Below are 13,808 nucleotides of genomic sequence, written 5' to 3' on the forward strand. Positions count from 1 at the left end.
TTAAAAAAGCAAGGCGCGGGGTTTACCTTAGATAATATCAGGCCTATAGCACTCACATCAAATCTAGTAAAACTCGTCGAGAGAATTTTACATAGCCGGGTAGATCGCTGGATGTCAGAAAAAACGACACTGAGCCCATGTCAAATTGGTTTCAGGCGTGGTTGTTCCATTTGGTGTGCACATGTTGATCTAGAAAGTAGAATACAGCTTGCTCGATATCAGAAACAATATTCAGCTTTAGTAACCTTAGATATCACCAAAGCCTATGACAGTGTGGAGCATGTGAAACTGATAAATTCGCTTCAGAACTTAGGACTGCCAGAATACTTTGTGGCATGGGTCTATGCTTTCTTGAGGGATAGAGAATTTTATTGCTCGCAATCTGGTGTCAGTTCTTCAAATATAAGCAAACGAGAGGCCTCCCGCAGGGTTCAGTGTTATCACCCTTATTATTTATTATTCTACTATGTTCTATTCCCATACAGCAGAACGTGCAGGTGTATGTGTATGCCGATGATATCGCATTTTTCGCTACGTCAGCAGACATTCACACTCTTTACCAAACCCTGCAGAAATATATGAATAGCCTGGAAACGTGGCTAGAGGGTATTAATTTATCGCTAAATATTAATAAAAGTGCAATTGTTGTTTTCGCACAAAATGTACCAGTGCAAATTTCATTACTTTACCGACAAGCCGTGATACCTCAGGTCGAGTCAATTAGGTATTTAGGAGTAACCTATACCGACAAACTTGACTGGAGACCCCATATAGAAATACATGGCTACTAAGGGAGCACGCGCAGTAGGGATGCTGCGTAGGCTCAGCAATAAACGTGCCGGTTTGCGCAGAGACGTGCTCGTCATGATTATTGCATGTACATTCGACCAATTCTAGAATTCGGCTGCGTTTTGTTTTCTGGCTCTCCGGCTTATAAAGTTCGACCATTGGTTTTGTTAGAACGTGAATCATTACGATTATGTCTGGGGCTACCAAAATTTGTTGCAAACATATTCTATACGAAGAATCACGCCTGCCGTCTCTTATCAAAAGATTTCATATTTTAACAGTACGTACATTCCTAAAATCTATGCTTCTTCACAGAGGAGGTCACAGTATGTCTTCATTAACCAGCAAGCCTCATTTTTTAACCACCAATGGTCTAGATTACGTTGCCCCCAGGTCATTTTTACACAGAGACTTTTGGACCCATTAGAAGTTCACCTCTGGGAAGTACAGATACTCAGCACTGTAGAAACAATTAGGATTGAATTTGATGATATATATCCCAAGAATGCGAAAAATTTACCATATAAATATCTAAATTGCATTTTGGAAGATCATCTGGCCACTTTAGAAACTAACACTGTGATAGCGACTGATGCGTCCGTTTGTGAAGAGAAGGCAGGTGTGGGAATTGTATCATTCTCTCTAGACTGGTCATTCTCGATTCGGTTACCGGACTTCACCCCTATTTACCAGGCTGAATTGCTGGCAATAGTCCTAGCATTGAGTAAATTGCCCCAGTGTCTATCAGCAGTGGTTGTACTAACAGACTGCCTCTCTGTCTGTTCTGCGTTAAGTGCACCTAATTTATCGAGTACCATACAGACGTTCTATTCGATGATTCCCAGGCATGTACGGCTGGTTCGATTAGTGTGGGTACCAGGCCATAGAGGGCTAGCACTCAATGAATATGCGGATGCACTGGCAATATCATCCCATGATGGCCCTATTTTGTCTGTATTGCCCACGTCAGCGTATGTCACAGCAGCGAGATTTGAAAAGCGTACCACGGCCAATAACTTCGATAAATCTCCTTTGTTTTCATCAGATTTCCCACAGCTAAAGTTTCTTTGGAAGAGCAGATGGTGTTCATCTAGGAAGGAAGAAATACAAATTACAAGGCTACGCTGCCGAGTCCCACCACTGAACTTTATCTTCACAGGTCGGGTCTGGCTCAGTCACCGTTATGCCTCCACTGTAATGAGAGGGAATCTCTGGAGCACTTCTTTTTGACGTGCCCGAGATTTAAAACACAAAGAAAAAGACTACTAGAAGAACCCCTGCGGAAGTTGGGCTTGAATTTGTCACTTCCGGTGATTCTTTCATTTGGGGCAACCATATTTGGTTTTAGCCACAGGAGCGTTTTCAACGCTGTCTCTAATTTTTTACGAGAATCCAAAAGAATTGAATGTTGAGTGTAGCCTCAGTTGTCTTATATGCAACTGTATATATATATATATTTTATTGTTCTTGTTGTTGTTTCTATATAGGCGTTTTTTTTTTCTTTTTCTCTTCTTTAAATCTTGCGAGTTTATATGTAAAGGCTAAACATTTCATTTCAGCTTTTTCCTTCACGAAGTGAATTAGTTTCCTAAGCAAAGCACCGTCCGCTTCATGGCCTATCCCCCGCAGTGGGCTGAGCCAAAGTACTGAGGAACCAACCAACCAACCAACCAAAAACTGTATCGCGATACGATACAAGATACTCGAGCAAGAAGTATTTGAAGTGCAGATACAATATATTACCTCGAATATTTTATCCGATACGACATTTTTTTACAGCGAAAGCTGTTATGAGATCATTTCAGCGGCCTTGTTTGGCGCCGTAGTTTTCCGTCGCCGCCGCCGCCGGTGTCCGTAGCCACTATAGCTCGAAATCAGAAAAAAATTCCAGGATAGAACGAGGTTCGAACCTGGGCCCTCTGCGTGGGAGCCCAGTATTCAACCTCTGAGCCATGCCGGTGCTTGAGACTGCTGTGCAAAAAGGTCCTATACAGGCTTCATGTCCGGAAGGAACCACATTAACATATGCAATATAGCGTGGTAGAAGAGTAAAATAAGCACCAAGCGTCGCACAGCGCGAGTTCGGTAACCAGGCGTCACACAATGCGAATTGCGCAACGAGTAGGTTGTTGAATGCTTCCAACCCATTACAAAGGGCTTCGCCATAATTCTTCGTCGTCATCAGGCACAGCATCAACAGAGTGCACTTAATGCCTTAGAGGTGTTTAGCAGATACCACGGTTCTGCGCAGAATGACAAAAGATTGCATAGTGGCTGCTTCCCTACTTCACAAAAATTATGATTTAGAGCGTAGTGGGTTCCTCGCAAGTGCACATCTATTGGTTGCCAAGGAAGCCCATAAGGCTGCCATGATTAATTTCCTCAGGGTCTTAATAAAATTAATCCCCCTCTCTCTATCTCTTTCTTGCGTTAGCGTATGTTATAAAAGGTGGTGGGAGAGTTAAACAACGACTCGGCGTCACACAATGCGAATTACGTAACTAGCGGGTCATTTAAAGCTTCCAACCCATTACAAAAGGCTCAGTCATAATTCTTCATCGTCATCAGCCATCGCATCAAGAAACTGCACATAATGCCTTACAGATAGTACCTCGCTTCTCCGCAGAATGACGAGTCATGTCGTGGTGGGTGCTTTCCAACTTCACAAAAATTATGATCTGTGGCGTAGTGGGTGCGTTGCTAGTGTAGTTGTTTTAGTAGCCAGAAGAGAGTTTATAACGGGCTCTAGAAATGCCGCTCGTCGAGCTTTCGCTGTGACTGTGATGCGCTTTCCGCGCAGGCCTGGCGTTTTTTTTTTTTCTATCCTAACATAATTCGGTACATTCGCAAATTTCTTATCATGAGCCTGTATCACATACCAGCAAACGCTTATGAACAAAAATCTTTCCTTGATACTTTTTTGAGTGCGACTAACTTTGTTTCATTTGAACGAAATATGAGTTGGTATCTGAAAAGTTTTGTGCTTCTTGCTCAATGTATATTACAGCAGAGCTGCTAAGGTCGAGGTTCGTCGTGTGTCGCAGATAGAAAATTATCGTCACAATGAACCAGCACGCGCTCTCTTCGCCTTCTTCGTCGTTGCCTTCCTCTTCTTCCTCTTCTGCTTTCATATTCATCGTGAACTGCAGTTCCAGTGAAAGTGTGTAGGCTGAGGGTCAATCATGAGTCGCGACACTGCCATACCAATCTTTGAAAAAGAAATTCTGGTGTTCGCATACCTTCATTAGAACTCACAGCGGCACTCATTGGCGGGCAAAAGCCGCCGAAGCAAGCAGCTTGAAGTCACGTGGTAATAAACTCTAAAGTGGTGGTTAAAAATCCCGTTATGGAAGACTCCCCACGTAGTAAAATTGGATTGTGACACCATTTTTACTACGTTCCTCGGAGGTGGTGGTAAAACTATGTCATCTACCGCCTTTTACTAAAACGTGAGGCAGTTAATTTTAAAAGCGACGGAGTTTTCAGAGGTAATAAGCCGCAAAAACCCCGATCTCGGCTAACTTTTGCTTATGGCGTGGCGGCCTACCGCGGCGGCCGCGGTAGCTATATGCAGCTCACGATGCTCAAATCAGCCAATGGCCGTGAACATTGGTTTTATGGCGTCGTCATTTCGGTTGAGGGCACCAATTGTCAAGAAAAGAGCCAGTGATTTCTAGCTGACTTTGAGAAATAAGTGTAAACTCCAGGCCACGTGCTGCGCTATAATGTCTGGCTCACACGCTCTCACGAGCCTCGACTACAGATCGGCGGCGTTTTCTGACCATGCTGAAAAATCGCTGCGGGGCCTCTTTAAATCTGATGAAGAACGCGGGGATCGTACTGACTTGCAACCGTAGATCAACACGTTGCCTCCTTCTAGAAACGAGTTTTGTATAAAATGTCACAGATTCCGAGGCGCGGACGGCGAGTCGCAATAAAACGTTAATGCATATTGAAGTTTATTTTCCTCCAAGGTCTAGCCACAAAGGCGTTCAGTGCTCATCGATACCTGAAGAATAAATACCCTCATCTCAAACACGTGACACGTCTTATATGCATACTTTTTGTGACGGAGGAGATATGCAACCGCATTTTGTGGCAGTATGTAAAACTACGTGAGCTTTTGTGGAGGCTTAACGTATCGATATTTCCATGTTTGTTTTGTTCGTATTGGGTTATAATGTTTCCTACTGCTTAAAACTTTCGAGTTCTTTTCACAATTCTCGAACTTAAAAATGATAGTGCAATAATGGAAGCTTGAGGAAACAGCGTCATTGCGTTTATAAAGTTATCCGCATGCTTACTATACAGTATGTCAGGATGGGACAAGGACAATAAAAAGACCGAAGGAAATCCAAGCCGATGAAACCAGTCACGGCTCCTTTGCTGTTTCTCATACGGCGGCAACTGGAAAGCGGTCTGCAGTCTGTAACTGTGGTTATTCTGGCCGCTAAATATTCTTCAATCGTATATTCAAACGGTGGCACCAAGATAACACTTTCTTTGTTACAGGATAACATGAGGTCTGTCTTCAACTGTGTTTCCTACGCGAGTAGAATATCCAGAACTATACGTGCTTTCACTTTAACGTGCATGCATTCTATAGTTGAGTTTACCACTAATTCTTTCTTTTTTTTCGTTACTGATATTTGAAGCATAAGAGAGACCACCTGATGTGGCTTCTATACAGACGGAGGCAAAATAACACGTCAAAATAACACGTCAGCTGCGAACACGTGCCAAACTAGGATTTCGCGTGCTAATGAACCATGTGTCTTTTGTCGAGACGGTAAATTGGACAGCAGCGTCCTCTATAACGATTGTGCACGCGAAGTTTACGTTAGAAGAGCAGTGTGCGCTCTAGCTGTTTCGACGTGCCGCACGCTCCGCAGACTCAGGACAGCATTCTTCCTAGCGTAATACTTTTACAGCGAAAGCTGTTATGAGATCATTTCAGCGGCCGTTTTTGGCGCCGTAGTTGCCCGCCGCCGCCGCCGCCGGTGTCCATAACCACTATCACTCGAAATAAAAAAAACGAAATAAAAAAATGCCAGACTTGCACTGAAACCGCAGCACAGTCACAGCGAAAGCTGGAAGAGCGGCGTTTCTAGATCCCGTTGTAAGCTCTCTTGGGCCTACTCATACAAGTACACTAGCATAGTACCCACTATGCCATAAATCACAATTTTTGTCAAGTTGGGAAGCACCTATACTAAGTCATTATTCGTCATTCTGCGGAGAAGTCAAGCACCAGCTACACGTCGGTAAGGCAATATGGGCACTTTGTTGACGCGACGACTGATGACGATGAAAAATTATGGCTCAGCCCTTTGTAACGGGCTTGGAAGCTTTAAACAGCCCACCAGTTATGTAATTTGGATTGGGTGACGCCCGGTCGCTAATTCCCTCTCCCGCCATGCTGTATAACATACGTTGACGTGGGAGAGAGACGGGGGGGGGGGGGCGAAGAACTTTACTGAGACTCCGAGGAAATGGATCATGCGCTTATGGGCTTTTTTGGCAACCAATACAAGTGCACTTGCGAGGAACCCACTACGCTACAAATCATTGTAATTTTTGAGAAGTAGGGAAGCAGGCACTATGCCATTTTTCGTCATTCTACGGAGAGCCGTGGTACCTGCTAAACGCATGTAAGGCATTATCCGCACTTTGTGGATGCTGTGTCTGATGACGATGAAGAATTATGGCGGAGCCCTTTGTAATGGGTTGGAGGCATTCAACAACCTACTCGTTGCGCAATTCGCATTTTGTGATGCCTGCTTACAGAATTCGCGTTGTGCGACGCTTGGTGCTTATTTTACTCTTCTACCACGCTATATTGCTATGTTAATGTGGTTCCTTCCCGACATGAAGCATGTATAAGGTCTTTTTGCAAAGCCGTTTCAAGCACCGGCATGGCTCAGAGGTTCAATACTGGGCGCCCACGCAGGGGTCCAGGTTCGAACCTCGTTCCATCCTAGAATTTTTTTCTTATTTCGTTTTTTTTTCTTATTTCGAGTGACAGTGGTTACGGACACAGGCGGCGGCGGCGGCAGACAACTACGGCGCCAAAAACGGCCGCTGAAATGATCTCATAGCAGCTTTCGCTGTAAAAATTCCTTTCTCGAGAAAACACATGGCGACACTCGTATCGGCTCACGCTTGGAGTCACCATTATGGGACCTTTTGCAAAATTGATCCACAGTGTGACTTCAAAAATTGGGGGACGCTTAAGCTTCGCCTTTAAGAGTTGAACGCGATAGCGATATCCTGCCCCTAGTGCGCACTTTGAACACTACGAGTGTTTAACAGAATGCATGCACTAAGGTGTGTGCCTCATGTAAAGGGTAGCATGCTTTAAACCAGGGGCAATTACGCGAGAAACGTTTTCGAAGTTGCGATGCACCCACTACGTGGTCTTAAGGTAATACGCGCAGTAATGCGTGTGCCTTCTGTAATGGATGGCTGTCTTTAAACCACCAAGTCGTTATGATATTGACATGGTATGACGCCCGATGGCAATGTACGCTTGTACCACGCAATATTACTGCGATATTACATCTCGTACTGTGACACCTGTATACAGACGCGTATTTTTGGGAAGCATGAAAGTTACTTTCAGTGCAGCTCTAAGCGGAGGCGTGGCTGTGTGGTAGAACACCTGCTTGACACGCAGACGGCCTGGGTTCGATTCTCACTCGGACCCAACATTTTTATTATTTATTTTATTGCAGCTTTTTCGATTTTTCGGTCACGGACAAGATGATGATTTTTCGCTCACAACCAACGGTGCCGACACCGACGACGGAATTTCTGCGATACGAGCTCTTTAACGCTATCGCGTTAATATGCCTCGAGATCTGAACAGACAAGAGGAGACATGCTTGTACCGTAAGCCTATACTAACTACTTTAAGAGCAAAATTAAGCTGCCGGACTCACCATGTGCGTTCAATGTAACGGCGCAGAAGACCTCAAACATGTTCTGTGTGAATGCAAGCGATAGGCATCAGAGAGGCAGTCTCCGAAGGCGGCCTTTCTCCTTCAACAGGACTCATGCTTAGAACTGCGACATATTCTGGGCCCATGGCAAAACAGCACATGTGCGTTACGCGCCACGAAAGCCCTGTTGACTATGCTGCGGGCACGAGCTTGAACGAAACTTTGTAAACAGTGTAGTGTATGTGTGTACGTGTGTGTGTGTGGCTGTATGTGTTACGTGCTTATCAGTGTATACAAGATAATATCATCACCCAGCACTTCGAGTAGCACGTCAGGCGAAGAGCAAGGCTAAGATCACCAGCTTTTTATTAAAACATTTCTCTCTCTCTTTAACCTCTTCTCGATTTCTCCGTCGCTTTCCTGGCATATTCAAATCTTAACTTCGCCTGCGTATATGGTGTGCTGCACTCGCTCGATGGCGTTTAAGCTCTCGGAGAGGCCGATCATAACAAGTATTCGGAAGGCTGCGAGAATTTTCTTCACCAAGGCTTCTTTCTAAGCAAAGGCGAATGCAAGCTCCTGAGCTTGCATTTGTCTGCACTCAGTACCATCGCTGCACTCAGTACCATTCGTTGCATTCAGTACCATTCGTTGCACTCAGTACCATCATACTGAGTGCGACGTTCTCCCGCAGAACGTCACACTCAGTACGATGGTGATCATTGAACGAAGTCGCTTTTTAGCGTTTTGTGAACGATTACGGCAATTCTTGGATAAATGCAGCACGAATGGATGATCCCCCTAAGAATAAATAGCGATAGAAGCTCCAGGCATGTGAGAAGAAAGAACTACAAGGTATAAAAATCAGGCTGAAGATAACAATCATGGATATTCAATATTTCTTCGATGACCAATTTCACCAGCCAGCCGTTGTTTGCAAGTTGCTCTTGGGGCATTAAAGGCTTACCATTACTTCCTCTGGGATATATGCACTGAGTAACGTGCATTTGTGGAAATCAATCGCAGCTTCTCTTGCCGAATCTATTGCCAAAACAGTTTCATGTATAGGCAGCTGGTCTTGCCGTCGAGGCATACCGGATAAAGGTCGAGGCGTACCGGATAAACACTTAATAGTTCAATAATTTCCTCTTCTAGAGCACCACATTCGTGTGAGCATAACACACTTCATGGAAATGCATATACGATGCTTTTCATTTGCGTTAAGTTGAGTGAAAAGAAAAGGTAGCTTTTACAGAAGCGTGAGAGCTTGGCCAGCATTGAAAGGGTCTGAACTTTAGCTTTTTGGTAAAGTTCATATCACGAAACAGCGCAGACACGAGGGCCTAGAAAGAAAGAGAAAGGACTGGACATAGTACGTTTCAGTTAAGCCATGAACCTACGTTGCACAAGCGGCTGTTCCGCCCATGCGTGGAGCTCTCGTGACCAGTTCTAAGGGGCTCCGCAGAACGTCGCACTCAGTCGTTCTCCCGCTGGACTGCAAAAAGATCAAAGCCAGTTCCACCCCAAGTGAAAGCTCTATAAATTGCCGAGCATCGATTCGCCTCTGTTTCCTTTGTGTTTATTTGTTTTTGTGTGTTCTGTTTTTTTTTCCTTTTCTTGTATTTATCTGCTCTTTTCTGTTCTTTTTGCGTGATCATGTCATATTTTATACCCTTTCTTTTTCTCTTCTTGTGATAATCTGACTTCTTGCACTATTGTCTCCTTTTTGTTCTATGGCCTCCTTTCTACCGTTTGCTGCTCCTAGCGCGGTAAGTCTAACGCTGGCGATTCTCCTCTGCTCCTTTCTTCCAGAGACCTATGTCTCCAGACACTGGCGTTTCGCTATCGCTTCGCTGGCTCGGACAGCCGAATTACCTCTTCGGTGACCCTGGCGTTCCAAACATGCAGCCTTCTAGGCTTATATGTACCCAAACGTAGGACCTCAGTGACGTCAACTTAACGCATGAGACGAGGACAGAGGCGGTCCCTTAAGCTGCTCCGCAGTTAAAAAAAAGTAAAATAGAACAATTATATTTAGGCGCTACTTATAAGTTGTGAACGCCCGAACCAGCAAGCAGCAGCATCCTGCATATGCTGCCAGCGTCGCATGCCACCACCGACCTACGCCATGAGTGACCGAGGAAGCACAGCTAGAAACAAAATGGCCGTGCGCATATGCGTAGCCATTATGCACACGCCGACGCCGCCGCCTTGAGTAAATTTTCCATGACGCGTACCGTGCTGCCGTCACGTGACTATGTGTGCCGTTCGCGTTGACACCGTCACGTAACTAAGTGCGCCGCGACGACGGATGCCGGACGTCGGCTTTTTCGCCTCATGAGCCACATCAGGCTTTATCCTTAACAGAAGAAGGCGCAGCAACCAATCATGATGCTGAGCTTCTTCTTGGCACATGTCTTAATACGCGCTCAAGAGATCAACCACGTGCTTCGTGAGTTCGTTCACACTGCGCGTATGAACCCACATTGATATCCACATAAGGCAGACGTTCCGGGGGAGGTGTAAGGTTGAAGAGATGAACAATTCTTGAACAGTGGTGTGGCTGTAGCCAATGTTCCGGCAAGCTGACCTGTCCTTATCAAGTCTCTACAACGCTGGTCGGCGACATGGTGCCGAAAAATCATTTCAGAGATGTTACCTAATCAGCACAGCGGCAGCTAGTGAAAAACGAATCTGAAAGTCTTTTTTTTTTCGCTATGACTCTGCTATGACAGTCTGAAATTGCTGAATACCACAGGTGTCCTATCCCGTGAGGTTATATTAATGCATCTCTGGTTTATATATAATTATATTCTTAAGGTACCGCTATTACAATGCGAAAGTTGTAATGCACTAAATATGTCTTTACCTTGATTTGTTCAGTCAACGCGTATGACAACGTTGGGTTTAAAATGATGGTTCCTCAAAGTATGCCGCAATGTAAATGAAATACTTGTGGCTCCGCTGCAGTCTTTACCAGTATGCGGGTGAAAAATTTTTATTGCGATAGCAATTATGCGTTCGCGATACTGCTGACCGGCGGCGCGTCTTCTTCTTCACAATATATATATATATATATATATATATATATATACATATATATATATATATATATATATATATGTATAAAATCCCCAAAGAAAACCAATTCAGGAAAATGCTTCCGAAGCGCGGAATCGAACTAGGGACTTCTCGCTCCGCAGCGCGTGGCACTAGCTACTACGCCACTAAACCCAGATCATCCAGACAGCTAACGGCGAGCGTTATATTGCCGCGAGTCTTATATTTCATGAGTTGAAGCTTCACCTACAAAGACTGTGGGCAACGTGCTTCGAAGGCCTCGCTGTGATGTGTAGGAAGCTTCGCGATTGTTTTGGAACAATCCGCTAAGATTGCGCGCCGCACGAGAATGTTCCAGCTTTGTCGAGAGATAACGCCGCCAACAGCGATATCGCTGGAAAGTTCGATATAGCCTGTATAAAAGCCGACGCGCTTGACTGCTTGTCAGTTGATCGACGGTCGACGCTCTGTCCGCCGCTATCAGTGTATTGCTGTACATTGACCTTCAGTTTCCCGGCCACAAGTTTGGACAAATAAACAGTTTCATCTTGGACGTGCTGACTGCTGTCTTTGTCGACGTCACGACCACGTGACATCTGGTGGAGGCTCTGCTTCATGATCCAGACGCCACCGCGGGGCGCTGACCCAAGCCCAAGCCGAGAAGAAGACGACTCTAAGGACAACCCGGATCCTCGAACCAGCCGCCGGCAGAAGGGACTACAACCAGAGTACGGGCTCCTTCCCGAAAACACCAGGCAGCCGAAGACCGTCACATCGACCGCCGAGACGATGACAGACCCCCTGCCACCTACAACGGTAGTGGTAGCCACCGACTTTCCGTGGATCGTCATTTGAAGACCCGGAGAGCTGGCTGGAGACGTACGAGCAAGTCGCCACCTTCAACCACTGGGACACTGAAGAGAAGCTGCGCCACGTCTACTTCTACTTAGAAGACGCCGCGAAGACGTGGTTCGAAAACCATGAATCGAGCCTTCAATCCTAGGGCCTCTTTCGGACGACGTTCCTGAATACCTTCGCGAGCATCGTCCGCAAGGAAAAGGCCGCTGTTTTGCTGGAGACAAGAGCACAGCTACCGAATGAGACGGTCACTATCTACACGGAAGAGATGACGCGACTTTTCCGCCTGGCCGATGCTGCCATGCCTGAGGAAAAAAAGGTCCGCTTCCTTATGAGGGGAGTGAAACACGACCTCTTTGCAGGATTGGTGCGGAACCCACCGAAAACTGTCACCGAATTCCTAAAGGAGGCTACAGCAATTGAAAAATCCCTCGAGATTAGGACGAAGCAATACAACCGCTCAACCCTGTCGACAGGCTAGACCGAAGCGCACTCGCTAGGCACCGACGACCTACGGGAAAGCATCAGAGCGATAGTGCGGGAGGAGCTGCGCAAGCTGTTGCCTTCAGCGCAGCCTCAAGTGGATTCGATCGCCGACATGGTCCACGAGGAAATCCAGCAGTCCCTGAGCAACCCCGATGCAGCGCAGCCGCAGCTGCAAGCAATGAAATATGCTGCAGCAGCCCGACGCAACGCCCCCGCTCCTCGACCACGTCAATACGCCGCGCCGCAGCAGCAGTTCGTCCGCCAGACGCTGCCGCCGCCACCACCACCAACGCCCCACCGTCCTCCTGTCGCCCAGCGCTATGCCCCGCGCTACGCCCCAAGGAAGACCGACGTTTGGCGCGCCCCTGACAAACGCCCGCTCTGCTACCACCGCGGGGAGGCCGGCCATACGTACCGCCGCTGCCAGTACCGTCAGATGGGGCTACGCGGATTCGCCGTCAACGCGCCGCGCCCGCGGCCAGGCGAACGGCCTCGCGACATCGACGACTGCCTCACCGGAACACAGTGGCAAGAACGACGACCTTCCCGCTCGCCGTCGCCCGGCCGCTACATGTCACCGCACCGCCGGCAGTACACTGGCCCAAACCGGGGCCGGTCGCCTAGCCCGTATCCGGAAAACTGAGGGCAGCAACCGATGGAGGTGCGGTTGCTGCACGACGAAATGCCGAAGATCCTCCGCGGCCGCCGACGACGACAACGCGAGGAGACCTGCAGAACACGACGCGAAGCAGACGAAGCCCTGCCGATGAAACCTCGCGGACCGAAGTAGACCTGACGACGCAACGGGAAAGCAGCGGAACAAATCGACGTAGCCGTGACCCCACGCCACGACCTAACTGCAACGCCAGACGACGAACTAGCGACCTCGACGTTCTTATCGACGGCCACATCGTCACAGCTCCCGTCGACACCGGAGCCGACTATTCTGTCTTCAGTGGACCGTTCGCCACCAAGCTCAAGAAAATAAAGAACGCTTGGAGTGGACCCGAAATCCGGACAGCTGGAGGCCACCTGATAACGCCGATTGGTGTCTGCACGGCGAGAGTCACCATCAATAACCGGACTTATCCTGCGAGCTTTGCAATCCTACAAAATTGCTCTAGGGATGTGATACTTGGAATGGACTTCCTAAGTGACCACGGCGCCGTCATCGACCTGAGGTCCGAGTCGATAACGCTAACCTCAGACAAAGCGCTCCCGCTCCACGCGACGCCAGCGAACCATGCCTTGAATGTGATAGAAGAGCAGATGACCGTTCCGCCGCGCTCCAGCGTCATTATTTCCATCGGCACCGAAGAACCTGCGAACCTTGAAGGCGTCATCGAGGGCCATCAGCAAATACTCCTGAACCGTCAACGTTGCGTCGCAAGAGGTATAGCCGAACTGCGTGACGGTAAAGCAAAGGTAGTGCTGACAAACCTCAGCCACGAATATAGGCACCTCAACATGGGTACGACGGTTGCCTACATCGACGAATATGTAGCCGCCAGCGATGCTTTCGCCCTCTTCGATGCTGCCGAACCTGCTTCGACGAATAGAGGTCCCGAACCGGATTTTGACGTCAACCCGAACCTTCCGAAGGTCAAGCAAGACCAGCTCAAAACCCTGCTCCTGCAATACAGGGAGTGTTTCTCGTCGTCATCGCGGGTCCGA

The sequence above is a fragment of the Rhipicephalus sanguineus genome, chromosome 8 (assembly GCF_013339695.2).
Source record: "Rhipicephalus sanguineus isolate Rsan-2018 chromosome 8, BIME_Rsan_1.4, whole genome shotgun sequence".
NCBI lineage: Eukaryota > Metazoa > Arthropoda > Arachnida > Ixodida > Ixodidae > Rhipicephalus > Rhipicephalus sanguineus.